The 22,832-nt window shown below is 48.0% G+C and overlaps 1 pseudogene; it reads left to right on the top strand.

Annotated features, from left to right (window-relative positions):
* Window positions 1-512, top strand: LOC102982109 (60S ribosomal protein L12-like; annotated as a pseudogene).
* The last annotated feature ends 22,320 nt before the right edge of the window (window positions 513-22,832 follow it).

Here is a 22,832-nt window from a genome sequence, read left to right on the forward strand (position 1 = left end):
CCAGCCGCCTCCACCATGCCGCCTAAGTTCCACCCCAACGAGATCAAAGTCGTGTACCTGAGGTGCATTGGTAGGGGAGTCAGTGCGACATCTGCCCTGTCCCCCAAGATCGGCCCCCTGGGTGTGTCTCCAAAAAACACTGGTGATGACATCACCAAGGCAACTGGTGAGTGGAAGCCTCTGAGGATTACAGTGAAACTGACCATTCAGAACAGACAGGCCCAGACTGAGGTGGTACCTTCTGCCTCTGCCCTGATCATCAAAGCCATCAAGGAACCGCCAGGAGACAGAAAGAAGCAGAAAAACATTAAGCACAGTGGAAACATCACTTTTGATGAGATTGCCAGCATTGCCCGACAGATGTTGCATCGGTCTTTAGCTAGAGAACTCTCTGGAACCATTAAAAAGATCCTGGGGACGGCCCAGTCTGTGGGCTGCAGTGTGATGACCGTCACCCCCGTGACATCACAGATGACATCAACAGTTGTGTGGTGGAATGCCCAGCTGGTTAAAAGCTACAAAGAAAAATAATTTAATAAAGTGTTATTTGATTAAAAAAAAAAAAAAGATTCATGCTCTCAGAAATCTGCACTGGGAAATGCAGAGGGCATCAGGCCGTTGGCAGCAGATGTTGAGGGTGAGAGATGCATTGAAGGGGATCTAGAGTTGGTCTTGCAAACTGAGAGGAAGGCAGAGAAATATGAGTTTAGAAGGCTCTATGCAGTGGAGAAAAGATACAGCAGAGAGGGTTGAAGACACCAGCTGGTCATGGAAAAGAGAGTGGCTGGGTGGAGAAGGATGCAGACACATGAAGCTGTTAAGAGGACCCAAGAGCAGCCTTGGATCCCTACACCACCCTTTCACCAATTCCAGGTCCATTAGGCTTGACTGCATGCCTGTGCTTACTCTTTGAGATCAGAGAGCATCCGTTTCCCTTATTGCTGGTCATATCAGAGGTCTTTCTTAAAGTAACAGGAAACCTGAGACAGCTGCTTCAAACTGTAAAGAGGGTTTATTAGTTCATGATGAAAGTCCAGTGATAGCATAGATTTCAGGAGAGGCTTAACCCAGCTGCTGACTTTGTGACCAAAGCCCTGTTTCTTGTGGTTTGTCTGCTCTACCATCCTCAGTGTTGACTTCATCCCAGTTTGGACACCTCTCACACCCCAAGGCAGCTGCCAGCAGCCCCTGCAGCTACCTAACTTTCTTCTTAACATCCATCCAAAAAAGAGAGTATTTGTGTTCCAGCACCTGCAGCACGTGTCTTCAGGTTCACTCTGATTGGATCAGTTTAGGGACACGCTCAGTCATTCACGGTTGGCCAGTGAAATGTGCTGGCTGGCTTTTTCTCAGTCAGGTGGCCAGCCCTGGAGCAGGATAGGCAGAGGGGTGTCAGCTCAGCCCGCAGTCCAGGGAAAACCTGCTGGGGAATGTGGCGAGCCGACAGCTACAGGCCGCCACAGCTTCACTTCCTGATGCAGCACAGCGTTCATGCGGGGGCCACATGTTCCCCAGGCTGCCCCCAGGTGCTAGTGCTGGGCCACTGCTACCCAGCGTGGGACTCCCCCTCACAGCTCTGAGACTTTCTCAGGCTGAGGACCCTGTGGGGCTCTCCACCAGATCTTCCTTGCCTCCTTTCTTTCACATATATCAGTCCTCTTTCTGCTTGAGGCCCTCTCCTCCTACTCTTGTTTCCTCTCCTCTTTAGCCTTCACAGGATGCGCTTGTAATTCTCTCTTGGCTTCTGCTTCCCACAGGACCCCCTTGACATACTCTTGTTTTCCAAGTGAACCTCTAATTTCACAGAGGAGCTCAGCTCAAACGTACTGAGTCCCACAGTGCCTGAGGGGCAAAGACTATCCCCATTACTATACAGAAGAGGAGACCAGGGTTCCAGGCTGAGTAGATTGCCTGATGTCACCCAAGCAGCAAGGGGCAAGCCTTGGATTCCAAATCAGATCTTCACCTCTCTGCAGCCCGGGCTCTTTACAACCTTAGATGCTGTCCTCGAGGAGCCTGGTGAGGTGGCCTGAGTCGCTCTAGGTCACCCGGCTCCTCGTGGGAGGAGAGGCTGAGTCCCGGCGTGTGTCCACTCCAGAGGGCTTTTCTTGACCCCTTCACACCTGGGGGTCGAGGGCTGTCGGTGGAGATCGTCACTGTCTGTCTACCGCGCAGGCTGCGGGACCCACTGACCCGCGGAGCTTGGGGACTTGACAGGTGAGCCGTCAACATGCCTGTCATCCTTTGCGCATAACTCGTCCTGGCACGGCGTTTTAAAAGAAGTCAGACGTCGCTGAAGAGGGCCGGGAATTCAAAGCGCGGGAGCAGGCGGGCGGTCCGCCACCCGGGATGCGCTCGCTTGGCCCCTGCTGCCTCCGGGCTGGGCGCGGGTGTGAGGGCCGCACATCAATGAGGACGCCTGTCCTGCGTGACGCGAGCCCCACCCCCTCTAATCCGCCGCATTGTCCACTGAAGTGTCTAATTATGTGTCTTACAACCGCAGAACTCCCCCCAGAGCAACGGGGCCCTTCTGGCAGAATGAAGAGGTTGATCGCTCCATCTGTTCCTCCGGCGCCGTCGGGAGGCGGGCGAGGGGGCGCGGGCGGGGCTGCGCGACTGCGCGTGCGTGAGGGAGGGGGCGGGGCAGGAGGGCGGTGGAGCGCAGGTGCCGGGAGAAAGGGGATCCCAGCGGCAGGTGCAGACGCCAAGCTCGCCGCGGCTGAGTATATGCTTAATTACAGCGACGAAGGGGGCTGTTGTAGTTAAGAATTATAGGAGGCAGGTTCAGATGGAGCTCGGAGCCGAGCTCGAGAAGGTAGCAGGCTGGGAGCTGCCGGGGAGGGCAGACATCTGCGTCTTTAATTGGGGGTGGGCGCGCCCAGAATTTCCTGATACGTAAAAATAATCACCTGGAACACCGGGAGGCTGTAATGGAGAAGTCAGAGCGCCCGCTCCCACCCGCAAAGCCGACTACATTGTTTGGCCTGAAGCAGATCCTTAAATCACAAGCGTATTTCATTCCCCTCCCAATAACCTTATTTCTCCGTGTGTGGAGACCTGGCTCCGGGGGCCCGTGGAAGTACCACCTGGAGCGGAAGGCACAGAGGGGACGATCAGAAGTAGGCTCTCTTCGGAACCAAACGCCAATATGAGCTTTACAGTTTTCAAAGTGTTTTCTTCTCCGTTGCCTGGTTTTCAGCAGGGCTGGGCCCATTTCAAAGCGAGGAAGCGGAGAGGCGCTCAGGCTTTCCCGGGGGAGGGCACCGCGCGGCGGGAGCCGAGGACTCATTGGGAGTCAAGGAACATTGCGGAAGAAAGGATAAACGGGAGTTGGTTAAGCAGGCGGAGGCTGGGCCGGGAAGAGCGTGTCCCAGGTGGAGGGATGTGATGGGTGAGGGAACCACATTGCTCTGATGGCTGGGACAGAGAGGGGGGCGAATTAGCCACCCCAGCGGATTGGAAAAGCAACCCATAGAAATTACATGCCCCTGTGGGCCCAGACTTGGGGGCGGGGGGCGGGGGGAGGAGGGAGAGAGAGAGGGAGAAAGAAAGAAAACCCCGTACACACAATAAGTGAAAAGCAATTGAATATTAGAGTCCCTGGTGAATTTCATTGTAAGGCACAGCAAATGTTGTAAATCCGTCCCCCTCCCTCTCTCTTGTTTCTTACTCTCTTGTTCTCTATCACTCTTTTATCATAGTCTCTGCCCACCCCCAAACGAAGAGTCACCTCTCCCCTCCAAACCTCTCTGACTCTTTCACTTTCTGGCCCTACAGTTACCTTCCCTTCTTCCTCCTTCCCCCTCTGTGGCTGTGATTTTGATCCTAGAGCAACCTCTTCCCTTCAATATAAGTTCTGCTCACTTATGGCTCCTTCCCCTTTGGATGGTTTAGGGCAGGAGTCCACCAACCAGACCTCGCTCTGGCCAAATGCATCCCATCACCTATTTCTGTACGGCTCATAAACTGAGAATTAAAATATATATATATATATATATATATATGTGTGTGTGTGTGTGTGTGTGTTTTAAAATGATTGAAAAGAACTTGTAGAAATTTTTTTCTCTTGTCATATGTTACATCTCATTGTATGTTTCCCTGTGTAATAGCCTTGAATTTGCCTTTTGGCCCGCAAAGCCTAGACTATTATACCAATTGGCCCTTTTCAGAAAAACATTTGCTGACCCCTGGTTTAGGAGAATTGGGATATGGGTACTTATGCAGTAGCATTTTGGGTGCCTGGCCCGGGGCTTCTGGGGTTTTCCAGGCCCTCCTACGGGGAGGGTCTGAGAGAGGCTGGGGTGAGAGGGGTGAGGCTTCTGTGTGCCAGTCTGGGAGGGCAATTAAGGGGAAGAGGATGGAGGCTGCTTTCAAAAAAAACAAAACAAAAAAACCCATTGGTAGTTGTCACAGGGGCCAGCCAGGGTCATACTTGTTTTCCTAGGATGGGGAGTGACTCAGAACTACCTGATCATTCCTGAGATTAGGAATGGTGGAGTTCTGCTTCAGGATCGTCTTTCCAAAAGCTGTGGCCCTTTTGTAATTCTTTTTGGAGTCCTTCTCCCATCTTCTTTTCTGAACATTTTTAAAAGCTTGTCATACGAAGCATCTTCCCATAATCACCTGAGCTCCTGGGCGATAGTAGACATGTCTTTTGGTCTGTCTGGCATTCTCCCGGGGAAACCATTCCTATCCCACTCTACAATAATGGTGCTCTGTCCCTGACTGTCTGAAGGGCCGACACTACACTCTGGTCCCACCACAGGGGTGGACCCATGGCAGTAAAGCAAATCACAATAAAATGAGGTATATCTGTACTAAGCATGCAGCCCCTGACACTTACTGAATTGTGAGAGGAGCCACCCAGGTAGGCACCGTGCCTGGCACTGTCCCTTGACAGCCATTCTGGGCAGTGTTCATTGCAGTCATCACGGCCAGCACAGATCTGTCTTTAGGATGGAGTGGTCAGATACACATCTAACAATTTCGAATTTCTCTTAGTTATGTCCTAAAGCTGTGACAGTCAGAGTCAAAAGGTTGCAGTGTGTTGAACACCTGCTGTATTCATAATGCGCCCCAGCACATGTTCTTCTATAGGCCTGACAGTATGCTTTTACTTTTAGTATAAAAGTCTCTCTGACTTTGTTTTTATTCTTTTATTAGGGGTGATCTGCTAGGTGTAATTTATAATTTTCTCCCTATATGAGATTGTTCATATCAACTATGAAAATACTACTACTAGTATTAGTGACAGCTCACACTTACTGAACACTTACCAAGTGTCAGTCTCTGGACAAAGGGCTTCCTTTACTGGCCTGATCTCCTCTAATCCTTACTACAACTCAGGGATATGGGTACCATTAGTCGCATTTTACCGAGGACAAAACCAAGCCTCGGGCTTCCCTGGTGGCGCAGTGGTTGAGAGTCCGCCTGCCGATGCAGGGGACACGGGTTCGTGCCCCGGTCCGGGAAGATCCCACGTGCCGCGGAGCCGCTGGGCCCGTGAGCCACGGCCGCTGAGCCTGCGCGTCCGGAGCCTGTGCTCCGCAACGGGAGAGGCCACAACAGTGAGAGGCCCGCATACCGCAAAACAAACAAACAAACAAAAAACCAAGTCTCTTGTCCAAGCTCACAAAGATATTAAATATTGGCATTAGCAACTAAACTTGGTTTTATTTTAAAGGTAGACTAATAATATGGGCTAGAGAAATGGGGAGCTTTCATGAAGGACACCCATCACCTGCTTTGAAGACAGGTCAGGATTTACCGCCCATTAGCTCTATGACCTGGAGCATCTTACCAAACTTCCTTGGGCCTCGATTTCTTCGTCTCTCGAGTAGGGGTGACAATTTCATCTTGAGGGAGAGGATCAAATGAGAAATATAAAGTACCTGACACATCGTTAGGGCCACAGTTGGAGCTCAATCCCTTTTACTTTTTCTTCCACCAGAGAAGACTGGATCATACTGGTTTCCAGAGAGTCCATGCAGTGGAACTTAAGCTCCCTGAGAAGCTGGGTTTTGGTCATTTTGTTTATGCCATATCCCCTGCACCAGAACGGCACATCACAGGCACTCCATACGTGTTTGTTGAAGTGAGTTCTCTCTTTCTGTGAGTCTGCAGTTCTGTCACATGTGACTAACAGTGGCTTCCCAAGGGCTGGTTGGGACCAGGGGGCGGAGGGGGATCCAGGAGCAAAGCTTTGCATGGAGGAGGGGAAAGATCCACTCTCATCTCACTCAACAGCCCTCCAGGAGCCAGATCTAGTGGCCTGCAGTGTTGTTAAGAACTCAGCCCTGGCCGCCCTGCCTGGGAGAGCAGCTTGGGAGTTAGTTGCCGGAGATGTCTGATGCGTGTCCTGAAGCAGTCAGTGGATGCAGCTCCAGCCGGGCCTCTTTCTTCCTTCTCCCAGGCTTGTCCGGGCCTCTGCCTGCGAGTCCCCCCACCCCGCTCCATCTGCACAGCGGCCCGGCTCAGAAAGAATCCTTCTTCAATGCCAAGTATCAGCAGGGCTCTCAGGGTGTGAATTATTCATCGACAAGCCCAGCACCCATCTGTCTCCAGTCAGCGCTGCTGGCACCTCTCCGCACCCAGAGCTGCCCAGGGCACCCCCGTGGTTTCCTCAGAGTGAAGACGAGCCCCTGAGCCTTTTGCCTTAATTGGAGAGATGAGGAGGAGAACAAGAGGCTCTAAAGTGTGTATTTGAAATCAATTTGCTCCTTGAAGCGGCATGAAAACAAAAGGCTGAGGGATACCCACTGTGAGGGGATCGCCCTGGTGCCACGTCAGCCCAGGCTCCGCTAATGACCTGTGGCTAACAGCCCCCTCACACCTTTGCTCTGAAGAGGTTGGCAGAAGCCGGGCAGGGGTCGGGGGCACGTGGCTTTCTAGTCTCAGAGGTTTCACAGGGCACAGCCTCTGAGAATCAGGGACAGAAGGTGGGGGGCCTGATCACTTGCACATTTGCGGTGGCCACCCTGGGAGGCCTGGTGCACCCCGCTGGCTCCTGGGGTGGAGCAGGGGTGGGGGAAAGGCAGTAAGATTTCAGAGATTTAAGGAAGAAGTTCAGTTGCCTGTGCACGCAACCAGCTTCTAGAAATCTCTGGAGGTAACAGGTGTGGCAGCAAATCTGTAGGACAAGAGGCAGAGGAAGGCATATATATGGGTTGCTGGTTAATTCTAAGGGGCAAAATGGCCATTGTCCTATGTTGAAATAATAAGGCAGGAATTATTCGTGTGCATCTTTCATGACCAGTGACTGAGTGTCTCCAGGGGAAAAAAAGAGGGGCTTCCTCAGGAGGGAGGTATACTCTAGTAAAGAGTTCCCCAAGAATAAGTAACAATTGTGACTTTTGCCTCATAGCTGGCCATTTAGATGTTTATTGGCTCTGGTTTCTCTTTTAGAGCCACACACCCTACATTATATGTTGTATCAAACATTACATCGCAACCACGTCATAAGTATATATATATATAATATATATTATACATATATATTATATATAATACCTATATTATGTGTACCACATACACATTATAATGTACTCCTATCATACGTATATATGTAGATATATTTATTTTTATATATTATCTATATTGTAAAGAAGTTTTAGAAGTTTACTTTTGAACTTACTTGGCTATGAATAGTCACTCATTTAATTTGCTATTGGCTCTGCTTTCTAAGTAATCATCATGCATAATCAAGAGTTTTCGCAAAGCAAGGTAACCAACTCACAGATTGTCTTCGTATGTAATACAATCTTTATGAAAACTAAACTTGACAGTGAACAAAGTGGACCTAATGTTTGTAAACATTGAATTAGACATTTATTCATTCTGATTTTGCATATTTTTGTTTAAATGTTTCAAGTCAATGCCTTTTATTTATTCCTCTTCTCTGACGTGTTTGTGAGACCTGGAAGGTGGCGTGTGCGTGTGTGCCTCTGTGTGTGTGTGTGTGTGTGTGTGTGTGTGTGTCCGCGCGCGTGTGTCTGTGCATGTGTCCTAATGGATAAAACGGGCTTGCTTGGCTGGGGGTGGGTCGATGGGGAGCCTGGAGGAGGTGCTGTCAGGGTCGCCAGGCTTCCAGAATCTTACTTCTGCAGGTCCTCCTGGCTCTTTCCCTTGAGTGAAGCTGTAAGCTTGGCAAGGTTTGTGCTTAGGTAAGGAGGCCCAGGACTCATGGTCAGTCAGCACCTCCAGGTGAGGAAAACCTTAGACGGTGCCAAACCCAGGAGGACGTGCTAAGAAATCCAGTGACAGCCCTGGCCCTTACACTCACAGCACAAAAGTCTGGAAATACAGAGAGAAGGCGGGTACCCTCTCCTGGCGTGGGGTCTCCTGAGGGGGGTGTTTGTGTATCACTTCACCCAGCAGAGGCGTAGTGGAGGAGCTGTTTTCATGCCAGCCTGAAGGGGAGGGAGGGGGAGAACAGATGGGATGGGAGCTTTGTCACCATCACCTGATCGGTGGCCTCCTTTCATTAACATTTTATAGCCTGGCATTAACAGCGGGAGCATTCAACACTAGCAGGGGGTTGACCCGGTTCTGAGTGTCAGGGGGCCTCGGAGACGCATGCGCATGCGTTCCAGTCTGACCCTGCCCACTCGGCGAGCCCGCTGGCTATTTGGGGAGAGGGGTGCAGGAGGAATGAGGAGGGACCAGTACTGAAAGGGCACCTTCTGACTGCCAGGCACTGCACCCATGATTTACTTCCTAACTTTATGCCTCAAGCAATATGTGTCCTTTCTCAACTGAGCCAGTGGAAGCTACGGAGTATTAAAATGATGAACCCAGGGCTTCCCCGGGAAGATCCCACATGCCGCGGAGCGGCTGGGCCCGTGAGCCGTGGCCGCTGAGCCTGCGCGTCCGGAGCCTGTGCTCCGCAACGGGAGAGGCCGCGACAGTGAGAGGCCCGCGTACCGCAAAAAAAAAAAAAAAAAAAGATGAACCCAAAGTGACACAGCTAGGATGTGGCAGCGGCGGGATTCGAATTCAGAGCAGTCACGCTCAAACCCCGCACTGTTTCTTTCATACTCCGCTGCTGCCCGGAATTCCTTGGCTCTCAAGAGTATGTTGGTGGAATTTCTGGTATGCCTCAAAAAAGATGAGCGTCCCTTCCAGTAAATTGTTCCTTCCCTGAAACTGAGAAGAGAGAAGAGGTAGATGCCACGGTGCCTCTGTGTCGGGCAAAGATGCCCAGCAGAGGACTCAGGTGGGGGCTGAAGTCTAGCCCGCATGTCACCTGCCGGTCGGTACGCTGGTGTTGGGCTTCGTCAGGCCAGAGAGGGTTGCCTGTCCAGTCCTATGCCCCTGAGACCACATCTACCCAGACAGGTGCCTCTTAATAAGTCGTACAAAGACACTGTCTTAGTTTGGGTTTTCCTGGAAGCAGACCCGGAGACCAATATTGCAGTGCAAGTCTTTCGTCTGGGCGGGGATCCCAGGAAGCACTAGCAGGGAGGAGGGAAGTAAGACAGGGAAGGGGGAGGCAGAATTATCCAGGTGTGTATCAAGGTGGCTATCACTGTGGACAACCAGAGTCCCGGCTCGCGGTGGGGAGCTCTGGGGAACAGCAGAGAACATTGCCCTGAAGTCAGCCCAGTGCCTCATCGGCCATCACTCAGGGCTGCTTCCGGGGGGGCCGTTCAGCTTTCCCCACACGCAGGTCGTGCTCTCGGGGCGGCAGACAGCCCTCCTGCCTGATGAGCTGCCCTGGTTGCAGGTGTGTGCTGAGGACATCTGCGCAGGGTGGAGCCAGCGTCTACCCGGGCGCCCTTTACGTGAACCTGACACCGGGTCCAAGACTTCTATTCTGCTGGATCTAATCGACCCAAGTGATTATCTGTGCCCCCCCGCAAGCCCATTCATCAACTGCAGGGTGAGCATAGACACCCATCTGTGACATTGTCTGGAGAAAAAGCCCATGGCCGCTAAAACATCATCATGACATAAAGCCTCCCGACTTTATAATCAAGTCTGGGCTCTGTTCCTGGCTCTGATGCACCCTTTCTTCGTTTTCTGCCTCTTTCCCTTCCCGCCCCCCACCTTCGGAAGCCAATAAGGAAATCCAGGTTTCCTGGCTTCCTGCCTTCCTGTTTTTATCCTCTGGACCTCCGGAAGGGTTGGCAGGAACAGGAGGTGGCTGCCTGGAGTGACTGCACGAAGTTCTGGAGTGGGGCTTGCGAAGTGCTGGGGTGATCTTGAAGCTGTGTGTGCCACTTTCTCTGACATTGTTTGTTTCATGGGTGTGGTGGCCAGTGGAAACTTGGAGGAGGCTCAGTGGACCCTTGGCATCTCCCCCAACAAAGCTGAATCCTTGCCTGGGCTGAATCCCCAAACCTCAGAACCCTCTGCGCCTTCCAGCACTCTCCCCGGACCACCTGGGGCTGCAGTTTTGCTTGTTCTCAGGCTAAATCGACAACTGCAGAAGAGCTGAAGCAGGGGTTTGGCAGATGTGTAAAGAGTTGATTCAAATCAGAAACGCCCAAACGCAAAATTGCAACTACTTTAGTTTCTGTTTCCTCCAGCTCCGCTGCCGTCGTTCCCCGGAGGGTTATGATCCTACTTTCCAGCTCCCCTTGACGATTTTTGCCCAGCACAGACACAGCTCCCGAGGAGGGGACGGCCCAACCCTGTTGCTTCATTTGGCACTGCCGATCTAATGAGGTGTAAATCCCACAGATGCGGCTCGGGGCGGCCAACATAGTAATTTATACCAATTGGTGTGATTAGACGAAGCCCTCAATCATCCTGCAGTGTCGCGCTGCAATCTGTCATAGTCCTCATCAGACGTGCTTCACCCTGGCTTTGTGCTGGGTTGAGTACATGCTTTCCTGGGTCCTGCTCAATAGCCCAAATATAAGAGTGAGAAAGGGGCCCAAGGACTCATGACCGCCTACCAGGAGTGAGGACGCTTCCTCCCCTTCACCTGGGAGGGGACTGGCCGAAAGGCCACAGAGGTGGGCTCAAAGCCTGACTCCTTGGGCATGAACTCCCGCTCTGCCCCTAACAGGCTGCTTTCCTTGGGAAAGTGACTCCACCCCTGTTGCCTCAGTCTGTTCATCTGTAACATGGGGTGATAATAATGCTACAATCCTCATATAGTTGTTAGGAGGGTTAAATGAGTTAATATTGGTAAAGTGCTTAGAAACATACCTGGCGCATAGTATTTGTGAAATAAGTAAATTCTCTTATTTTTTTCTGTCCACTCCAGAAAGGTTCTGAGGAATCCACCAGTGAAGATACACAGAGACCAGTGAAATGACTGAGGAACTCAAGAACCACATAAGGAAAGGGGTAAGGAGAGAGGGTTGTCGTCTGTTGTATTAAGGAGGGCCCTTTGGGCTCCAAGGAGCTCTTATTCATCCAATGACTCTGTACTGATCACTTACCGCGTACCAGCCAGCATGCTCGTCGCTGGTCTTAACAGCAGTGACCTCGTGGAGCTTGCATTTGAGTGTTACTTGTACAAAGCCCAAGTAAACAACCAAATAAATGAGATGATTACAGAGTGACAGAGACATGAAGAAAGTAAACAGGATGGAGTGAAAGGGCGGAGTGGGGTGGAGGGCAAATACATGTTGGGTGATCAGGAAAGGCCTCTCTGACAAGGTGACGTGACAAGAAAGAACCAGCCATGTGAAGCTCTGGGAGGAGAACTTCCCATACAGAGGGAGCAGCACGTGCAAAGGCCCTGAGGTAGGTGGGAGCTTGGAGAGTTGGAGGAATAGCAAGAAAGCTGTTGTGGCTGGAGGAAAATAAAGGAAGGAGAGCAGTTTGTAGAGGTTGGATGGGGCCAGATCGTGCAGGGCCTTATCGGGTAAAGTGTTCGACTTTTATTTTAAGGACTTTGGGTGCTTGAAGCAGACAAATGGCATAGTCTCCGTTACCATTTTAAATCTTTTCTTTTTATTATTTTGCATTCTTCTTTTTCTTTAAAGTCTTTATTGAATTTGTTACAATACCGCTTCTGTTTTACGTTTTTTTGGTTCTTTGGCCGTGAGGCATGTGGGATCTTAGCTCCCCAAGCAGGGATCAAACCCGCACCCTCTGCATTGGAAGGCGAAGTCTTAACCATTGGACCGCCAGGGAAGTCCCCTCCTTTACCATTTTAAAACGTTTAGAAATCCAACTCTAGGTAGCTTTAACAAAAGGGAAGATTTCTTAAAAGCCTGTGGGAATGTCTTAGAGAAGCTATGGGCAAAACCAGATCTGGGCTTGAACACTGGAGGATGAGTGCTCCACCCCCATGTTGGGTTTTCTCTGCGCTCTCTACACCCCAGTCCACATGGAGCCAACAGTTCCTTTGTCATACGAACTTGACTTCCACAATCCAGCGTCTCAAGAGCAATGCATCTCTCAGTTCCAGCATGCCTCACCTGAGGACTTGAGGGCTGGCTTGAGCCAGGAGTCCATTCCTGGCCCCGTCCGCTATGGCCAGAGTGGGGTGGGATCACGCTTGACCTCCTGGTTGCTTCTGAGTAAGGATGGGGGTCTGGACAGGAGGAATAGTTCTCCAAAAGGGAAGTGAGGGTGTAGGGCAGAGTAAGCAAAGTGTCCAAGTTGCCAGAAAACCAGAAACTGAAGAATGTCGCCGGAAGCAAGCTCAGAATTTAACTCTGAGTTCCCTGGTAGCCAAAGCTCAAAAAGAAACATGAGTGGGTTTCAGAGTTCTCATCTGCTAATAAAACAAGGCAGAGCAGGTCAATAAAAGAGAAAAGCGTTTTCTTCCACTAAAGCTAAGGGGACATTCTTGAGACGTTCTCTGTGGAAGGGGAACTGAGAAATACGATGGAAGATTCTCAGCCACTTTTTAATTTAAATTTCTCAGATGATTTAGTTTTTCCGAATGTGCGGAGATTCCCTTCTGGTGAGTTCTGAAAGTAGAGGGAGGGGACATCACGGAATCTCAGCAGTGGGCTGGGCAGGATGTAATTATGGGAGCCAGAGTAATGTGTCTCTTTCTGATGACCTCATTGGTTCATAGAGACTTCAGCACAAGGCTTGAAAACTCAAATGCCCTTGTACTAGGGAGATGCATGTGACTTGGGCTGGGTGCCTACACCATGGTCGACGCAGCTGGTAATCCAGCTCGGTCAGCAAAGAGACCATAGGAAATCGCTGCTCTTCAGCTCCCGCCAAGTGTGGCCTCTTGGGCCTAAAGATTTTCCAAGAGGAACTGGAAATTCTGGACTCTGCACCTTGAGTGTTGACAACTAATTGCAATCTGTTTGAAAACTTTCCAAGAGCCAAGCAAAATGGGGGTGAGGGGTGAAGGCGGCTGCAGCCAGGGGGGTGCAGCTTCTGTGTCCCCGTGAGCAGTTAGCCGGCCTCACGGGAGCTTCCTAAAACACGAAGGGCTCAGCTGGGATTTTGTCCAGATCTGGGCACAACAAGACCCCCGGGTGTGGAGACTCTGAGTCCTAAGGAGAGCTGCTGCCCTCCCCCATTCTCCCGTTTCAGGCTATGTGCTTGGCCCCAGGTATCCGGTGATGAGTGAGACAGACCCACCCCTGCTCTCAGGGGGTTATAGTCCAGTCAGGGAGCCAGACTTTGGACAACTAACTGCACAATGAGGTCATTGACCAGAGTTGTAAGAAGTGCCAGAGGGAGGCCGACCGAAGGCTGCCTTAGGTGTTCATGGGGGTGTGACCTAGTCCAGGGAGTTAGGAAAGTTCCCTTGAGGACAGATTTCAGCTGAAGACTTGAGCATAGGAGTAGGAAAGGGGAGGAGTAAGGAGGTTTGTGCTTCCAGACAAAGGAAGCAGCCGTGGTGGCCCAGGGTGGGGAAGCTGTCTCAGGAGGGCAGCATTACGGGTGGGCTGGGCCAGAGGAGGAGCTGATGTTGTCCGCCATGTTGAAAACTTAGAACTTGTGAGAAAAAGGATCCAAAACTTAGAAAGAGGGCAAAAAGGAAGACCAGAGATTCTTTGATGTCAGACCAGAGCATTATTTACTCAGCCACCCAAGGATGACTTAATTCTCTATGAGCTTGTACATTTGTTTGATTTTACTCTTTATCCTTTGGGCCTGATCTCTCTGAAGTTACATGTATATCTGTAGAGAGCTGCCCTTCTGCAGAGAAGTCAGTGCTTTCTGTCCGGTAGAGAAGACCACCCCAAAGGTTCTCACTTTATTACCCTGAAGGACTTTAGTCAGTTTTGTTTCTAACTTAAAAAAATGAACAAGTAGGGAATTCCCTGGTGGTCCAGTGGTTAGAACTCCACACTTTCACTGCTGTGGGCCCGGGTTCGATCCCTGGTCGGGGAACTAAGATCCCGCCAGTCTCACAGTGTGGCCAAAAAAAAAAAAGGGACAAGTAAATAAAAATTGACTTCCATACATCTTTCCTGGGGGACTGTTTAAACCCCTGTCATCAAATGCTTTTTGAACCAGCTCTGCTATATCACTGGTTCTCTCATTAATGAGTTAAATAAACATCTGACACATTTTTATCCTATATCAATAAGAGTTGGGTTTTCAGAAAACAGTATCTCAAAGAGATATGTGCACCACCGTGTTCACTGAAGCATTATTCACAGCAGCCAAGACATGGAAACAACCTAAGTGTCTAATGACAGATGAACAGATAGGAAAATGTGGTGTACATATAAATGGAATATTATTCAGTCATAAAGGAGAAGGAAATACTGCCATTTGTGAGAGCATGGATGAACCTTGAGGGCATTATGCTAAGTAAAACGAGTCAGACAGACAAAGACAAACACCATGTGATCGATCTCATTTATACGTGGAAGCTAAAAAACCAGAACTCAAAAATATACAGCAAATAGATTGGTGGTTGCCAGAGATGGTGTAGGGAGTGGGCAAAATGGGTATAGGGGGTCAAAAGGTACAAGGTTCCAGTCATAAAATAAGTTCTGGGGATGTAAAGTACAGCATGGTGACTACAGTTGACAGTACTGTTGTATATTTGAAGGTTGCTGAGAGTATGTCTTAAAGATTCTCATCATAAGAAAAAACAAGTTGTAGCTATGTGAGGTGACAGATGTTAACTAGATTTACTGTGGTGATCATTTCATAATATATACAAATATCAAATCATTATGTTGTACACCTTAAACTCATACGATGTTATATGTCAGTTATATCTCAATGAAACTGGGGGAAAAAAGAGTTGGGTTTTTATTTTCTGAACATTCTTTTTTGACAGAACTTTCTCCTGGGCGTGATGAGAAACCATGGAGGGTTTTAAGCCAACACCTGCCATGATTGGATTTGCCTGTGGATCAGTGTTAATGTTCTGAGTATAAGAAAACTAGGTTTCTATTTTGATTGTCAGATGGGGGGATTTCCCTCTTGGGACAACTAACCGATTTGGTTGAGGGCCAATCTGCTGTTGTTATCATCAAGTGTAGGTTTATTATAGGGTCTTTCTACAAACATAGGGGACTCTAATCATGGCAGTGTCCATTTTTGTTAAGATTGAAAGCAGTGGCTAGTAATTTATTGTAAAGGAATCTAAACTAATGAACTCCACTTACAATTAAAATGTTTGCGAAAGCTCTCTTTTCTCCTGGCTCTCCCCAGGAGGCCCAGCTCTGACAAAGGTGGCACCACTCAGCCATCTGGCAGATTGCTCATCGACTGTGTCAAGTGTCAGAAATTGGGCGATCTCTTTAAAAAAAAAAAAAGGGAGGGGGGGAAAATACCAGCATCCATTTCCATAAATTATTGAATGTGAATTTAACATCTTCTCGTTGGAGAAGTGTTGAAATTGCACAGGCTAATTGGCGAGTCAGGGAAGTAGTGCTGGGTCTGCAGAGAGCAGACTAGTCCTTGTTGTTCCGTGGCGGGCGGAGCGAGGGGGCCCTGCTCCCTGGGGCGGCCACGCCCATCCAAGTGGGTCTCAGCCAAGAAGGGCACCTGGAATTACGCTAGAACCTTCCTCCCTTGTCTCCTTTAACCCTCACAGCGCTTTGGGGGACCCTTATCACCTTCCCTCAGGTAGGAAACTAAGGCTCCCAGAGGTTGAGCGACCTGCCAGAAGTCATGTGGCTCACAGGTGGCTGTGATGTCTTTTCAGTCTAGGTGTTTCGAATTCCTGTTGCCAGTGTGCCTTCCTGTGACTGGTAAACATTCTTCCCTTTAGATGTCATTTCCTCAGTGTTTATCCTCCAGCACAATCATTCCAACTGATACGGCAGAAAGAGTGTGATTCCGCCCACCACCACTTGGTAGAATTAATACTCGGCTTTAGGCAACTGATAGATTATTGAGTTGGGAAATAATGATTCCTCCCTCCCTTCCTGCCTGCCTCTGTTCTTTCCTTTTTCTCATCAGGATGCATCCTTCAAGTTTTTGCTGAAACATCATCTACTCACCAAAACCTCTCGTGGCTATTTTACTTCAAATTGCAATCTGTGTGAGCCCTGAATGCGCTTATCTGTCACCTTATTCTATTTTTTCTTTTTTTCCCCCCGTAGTGCTTGTCGTCTAACATACCTCTATAATATTGTATATAACATATATAAGTTATTTGTATTATCTTTATTATTTATTATTTGTCTTCCCCAAACAGAATTTAAAATCTCAGGAAGGAAAGAATCTTTGGTGTGTTTCATTTGCTTTGAACAAGGTCTGGAATGTAGAAGGTGCTTAATAAATACTTGTTGCATGAATGAATGAATGAATATCTGTTATATGGCCTTTTATAGTTTAATGAAAATCAACAAGGCAAGCAAACCAAGCTTATTGTACACATCCAAATTCTCAGTGTTTGTAATATTCTCTCCTTTAATTTTCATGACATAGCAACTGTTATTATCATCATTTTACAGATGAGGAAACTAAGGCCCAGAAAAGTAGAATAGCTTGTCCAAGGTTACACTTTTTTTTTTTTTTTTTTTTTGCGGTACGCGGGCCTCTCACTGTTGCGGCCTCTCCCGTTGCGGAGCACAGGCTCCGGACGCGCAGGCTCAGCGGCCATGGCTCACAGGCCCAGCCGCTCCGCGGCATGTGGGATCCTCCCGGACCGGGGCACGAACCCGTGTCCCCCGCATCGGCAGGCGGACTCTCAACCACTGCGCCACCAGGGAAGCCCCAAGGTTACACTTCTAAAGCTACTTTAAAAATGAATTTTGTTGAGGTATAAATTTCATATAATACAGAGCATCCACGTTCAATGTGCACTTGAGAAGTGGGTACACCCATGTGACTATCACCCAAGAGAGACGCAGAACCTCTCTATCACCCCCAACAATTCCCTTGTGCTACTTTGCAGTCAATATCCTTCAGCCCCTGGTAACCCCTAATTTGTTTTCTGCCCTTATACTTTTGCCTTTTCTAGAACGTGTTATACAATGGCATCATATAGCGAATACTCATTTATACCTGGCTCTTTGGCTCAGCATAATTATTGGAGATTCATCCATGTTGCTTTGTGTACAACCGTTCATTCCTTTTTCAGTACTGGGGCTGTTCTATTATATGGGTAGACCATAATTTCTTTATCCGTTTCCCTGTTGGTGGACATTTGGATCGTTTCTGGTTTGTGTGTATTAGAGAGAAAGCCGCTGTGAACATTCATGTACAAGCTTTGTGTGGACACCTATTATCATCTCTCCTGGGTAGGTGACTAGGAGTGGTCTTGTTGCACTGTATCATCACTCTGTGTTTAACTTTAGAAGAAATGGCTAAACTCTTTTCCAAAGTGTTTGTAGTGCTTTGCGTTCCCACCAGCAGCATGTGAGAGTTCCAACGGGCCGACATCCTCACCAACATTTAGTGTGGTCAGTCTTTTTAACTTTCAGCATTGAACTGGGTGTCCAGCACTGCTTCCTTGTGGCTTACATTTTTGTTTCCCAAACGACTAATAACGTTGATCGTTTTTCATGGGCTTATTGGCCAGTAATGTATCCTCTTTGGTGAAGTATTTCTTCAGATCGTTTGCCCATTTTTAATTGGATTGTTTGTCATATTATTACTGAGGTTAGATGATGCTTTATATATACTATTTTTATGCATTTGTACATTTATACATTGTGAACACATTACACATATACATTATATAATATGATTTTTTCCCCCAGTATGTGGCCAGCCTTTTCATATCCTTAATGGTGTCTCAGAACCACTTTTGAATCAAGGTCTGTCTGCCCTTCATTCCTTTCCACTTTCCCAAGTAAGGTCCATCTCGAGGAATTAGACCCTCAAGGGGTAAGAAAATAATCGTGAAAAATAACTAAAATACCCAGAGGAAAAACACAATCCTGGCCTGTGTTTGTTCAGTGGGTTCAGAAGCAAATTTCCCTAATGTGAGGCTGAGGGAGGTGGAGAGAGAGTTAATCACTAGCCCAGGCTCAGAGTTATTTTAATTAAGCGTAATAAGAGTAATGAAGTTATGCACCTCTTAGGATTTATGGCTTAGCTATTGGTATGGCATGGAGAGGATTTCAGGAACAAATATAAGTGACGGAACCCCAGGGACTTTTCCTGTCTTGCTGGGTTGTCCTTCTGTAACCCCACAGGGTGGGAGGTGGTGCTGTGATGCGGTGGAAACAGCAGAACAGGGCAGGGGTGGGGCGGTCGGGAGACCTAGATGTGTTACTTGGAGCAGGTGCTCTGCCCTCTGGACCGCAACCTCCTCACGTGGGGAGGATTTGATGCAGCAATGTGTTGGTGAATGTTTAACGTTTAATAAATGCTTCTCCAAAAAAAGTACATGTATGTGTATACATGTATATATATGTACTATGTATGTATACACATGTATATTTGTATTTGCATATATACCATGTGCTTATTATAAAGTTTACTGATATTAGTGATGTATAAGATACAATTTAAAATAATAAAACATAGAATATTATACATTCCACATAGCCAAATAATTTTCACAAAATGCTTTTGTTGATTTTTGCCCAACTCTCCTATCATTATCCAACCAGCAGTTACAATTGACAAATGAATGTGGTTCTGACATGAATATTGGTTGATATTTTTGTTTATATTAAAGAGGAAGATGAAAGTGAAACAACAAAGGCCTATGTCAGGACGTTACGCATTCATCAATGGCATGAGTGACTTCTTTGCTGAATTGGATAACAGTGTGTGAATACTGGAAGACTATTTCCTTGATTTTTGCTCTATTCACGATGTAACAGCTGTATGTACGATGCGCTTAATTGTTGACATTTTCGCCACTATTCTCTTAAGTCTAGACAATCAACAAAACAATAGACTGAGCTCTGATGTGTAGTGTTGGCCAATGTCTGTGGTGTAAAGACTCCTACTTTGACCTGTGTGAGGCTACCCGTGTGATGTCAGTGAAACTGGGTTTCAGAAGAGCTGTGTGGTTGTATGCCCTTATGTGGTTGTATGCCCTTATGTGGAATACCCACTTTACAGATACAGGAGATATAAATAACCTCAGAAGTACACATAATAGTAAAACATAGTAAAATACTTAGGAAGAGGTGGTTTGAGTATTTATGACCTTTATATTTAATAAAATTTATTTAATAGAAATTTATATAATTTAATTTTTAATAATGGCTGTGCTTTAATAACCAGCCTGGAAAATTCCTAAAAATGTTAGAGTCAGCTCTCGGGAGGGTATGAGCTGGTTGCAGCACAACAGTGGTTTGATGAGATTCAACCCAGTGTCCATAGCCAGGTGAGACTTCCAAGAAGGGCCAGCACTTTAGAACTTCCCGTCCCGTGTCACTCTCCCCTCCCAGCCAGGGCCAGGCCACTTCCTCTCTGAGAGGAGCAGGTGCAGAGAAGTATATTAATTGGCTTGGGCTGTCATAACAAATACCACAGATTGGGTGGCTTAAACAACAGACTTTTTTTTTTTTAATTTTATTTATTTATTTATTTATTTATTTTTCGCTGCTTTGGGTCTTTGTTGCCGCACGCTGGCTTTCTTTAGTTGAGGTGAGCGGGGGCTACTCTTGGTTGCGGTGCGCGGGCCTCTCACTGCAGTGGCTTCTCCTGTCGCGGAGCACAGGCTCCAGGCGTGCAGGCTTCAGTAGTTGTGGCACACGGGCTCAGCAGCTGTGGCTCGCGGGCTCTAGAGCGCAGGCTCAGTAGTTGTGGCACACGGGCCTAGCTGCTCCACGGCATGTGGGATCCTCCTGGACCAGGTCTCAAACCGTATCCCCTGCCTTGGCAGGCAGATTCTTAATCACTGGGTCACGAGAGAAGTCCCAGCAACAGACATTTATTTCTCACAGTTCTGGAGGCCAGAAGCGCATGATCAAGGTGCCAGCAACATTGTTCTGGCGAGGCCTCTCTTCCTGGCTTGTAGACAGCCACCTTCTTGCTGTGTCCTCACATGGCCTTTTCTCTGTGCACCACGCTCGTGGCGTCTCTTCCTCCTCTTGTAAGGACACCAGTCCTATTAGATCAGCACCCCATTCTTATGACCTCACTGATCCTGAATCACCTCCATAAGGTCCCTATCTCCCAATGCAGTCACATTGGAGGTTAGGACATCAACAGATGGATTTGGGGGGGACACCATTCAGTCCATAACAAGCAGTGTGGTGTTTCTGCTCTGCCACAGGAAAGGAAGAGAAACAGACAGGTGACGGGGCAGTACTTGATGCCAGAGGCAGGGCTGGGGATCCTTTCCTGCGGTCTCCAGAGTGTGTCAGGGCCAGACGCCGGCCAGGCAGAGAGAGGAGGGTGAGGGGGGAAAGTGTAAAGACAGATTTTGCAGGGCTGATAACCCAAGCCCAAGGGGTGGGGGGGATGTGACAGTGCCCTTGGCTCTCACATCACTGGCATGGTTAGGACCCTCGCCATTGGAACAGTGTCATCCTGCATGGGCAGTGGAGCACAGGAGTCAAGGCCATGGGCATAGAGCCAGGCTTTCTGGGCTGCAAGTCCCAGCTGACCATTTACTAGCTGAGGGACCTTAAGCAAGTTACTGACCCTCTCTCTCTATGCATCCGCGTTCCCATCTAAAGAGTACAAATAATGCTGGTACCTTCCTCAAGGGTTGCTATGAAGATTAAATGAAAAAACATATATTTGTACTTATATTTATAATTAGAATGTAAGTGCCTGGCTCATTGTAAGTGATGTGTCAGTGTTATCTTTCGCAGCTGCATTTACAGTCTGTTTCCCTTTCTCTAGTGTGTGTCTTTGAGAAGATGGATCCCGTGTCTCCTCTGTCTTTGAACCCCCAGCCCCTAGCACCGTATCTGGCACTTAATAAATGTCCGATAAGTGTGTTGAATTACAGATAAATGTCGAAGTGCTTTGGAATGATTAAACAGCCAAGGAAACAAAATTCATTCATACATGGAATCATCAAATTATTAAATCATACATTCATTTAACAAATAATTTTTAACAGCTTGATTGAAAAATAATTCACATTATATACAATCCATCCATTTAATGTATACAATTCAGTGGTTTTTAGCGTATTCATAGAGCTGTGAAACCATCACCATAAACATTTCATTACCCTGAAAAGAAACACCATACCCATTACCAGTCATTCTCTGTTTCCCTCTAAACCCCCCATCCCTAGGAAATCACTGGTCTACTTTCTGTCTCTATGGATTTGCCTATTCTGGACATTTCATTTGTGTAGTATCATATAATATGTTTTCTTGTGACTGGCTTCTTTCACTTAGCTTAATGTTTTCAAGGCTCGTCCATGTCATAGCATGTGTTGGTACAACAAAATTTTTTTTTTCAATTTTTGAACATCTGCTGAACTCTGTGAGATAAACCAGAGAACGTGCCATAAAAATCATATAGTCTGGAAAATACATGTTCACATAAAGACTTGCACATGATTGTTTTAGCAGCTAAGGGCAGCTCTGGGCTAAGCATTTCACAGTCTCTTGTTTATTCCTCTTACCTTCTCAGTGAGGTAGGTATTACTGTTTACCCATTTCACAGATAAGAAAACTGAGGCTCAGAGAGGTTAGTAGCTTGCTCAAAGTCCTCACACGGCAAGGAAATAATCAAGCTAGGATTGAGACACTTGTTTCCATGTGCTGGCTATGCCATCTCCCTTCTACAAACAAAACACTCACAAGAATATTCCCCAGATCCATAGGAAACCTGGCCTATCGCAGCTGCACTGTTGCCTGTGTTCTCAGATTGATCCACGGGGCCGAGTGTCAGTTTTAATTTATGAAAAATACAAAAAAAGGAAGATGTTGGCTCGGCCTGCCTTTCTCGCCCGCCTGTGGGAACAGGGCCCGGGTGGACAGAATTAGCTTTATTAATGTCTCATTTCCCGGGATCAATATTTGGCAGTGCCTTCCTGTCTTTACACGGCTGGATAGGAATTAAAAACGAACATGTGTGATGCAGTGAATCCAATGGCAGAACCAGGGATGGCTTTGGAGCCGACCTCCTTCTGGAGCCCACTGACATCGTGATCCGGGGCCTGGGAAGTGAGTGTCTGGGTGTGTGTTTTAAAGACTGATTTTGATCAGGGAAAAAGCTCCAGCTTTTAACCCTCAGCGTTGTGGACCCTCTAAGGCCAAACCAACAGTACCTCATTCCAACGTGCAGACATTGAAAAGGAGAATGTCTCAAGGTCAGGCCACCCCCAGGAGAGGACAGCAGCCTGACAAGGTCACGACCAGGAGATATTTACCCTGTGAGTCAGCTATCACAGGTCCCACACGGGCTCAGACACTGCCTGCTGCAACATTCCTGGGAGGCAGACATCAGCCAGGAAAGCAACGGATGAGGGTTGTGTAAAGTGCTGTCATTTCCTGGATGCCTGCTGCACCCTTGGCCCTTTGAGGCCATCCTCTGACCTTCACAGCTCATCAATCCTGTGATGCCCACTTTCCAGATGAGGAAACCGAGGCATGAGAAAAGTGAGC

Source organism: Physeter macrocephalus, chromosome 18 (assembly GCF_002837175.3).
Source record: "Physeter macrocephalus isolate SW-GA chromosome 18, ASM283717v5, whole genome shotgun sequence".
Classification (NCBI taxonomy): Eukaryota; Metazoa; Chordata; class Mammalia; order Artiodactyla; family Physeteridae; genus Physeter; species Physeter macrocephalus.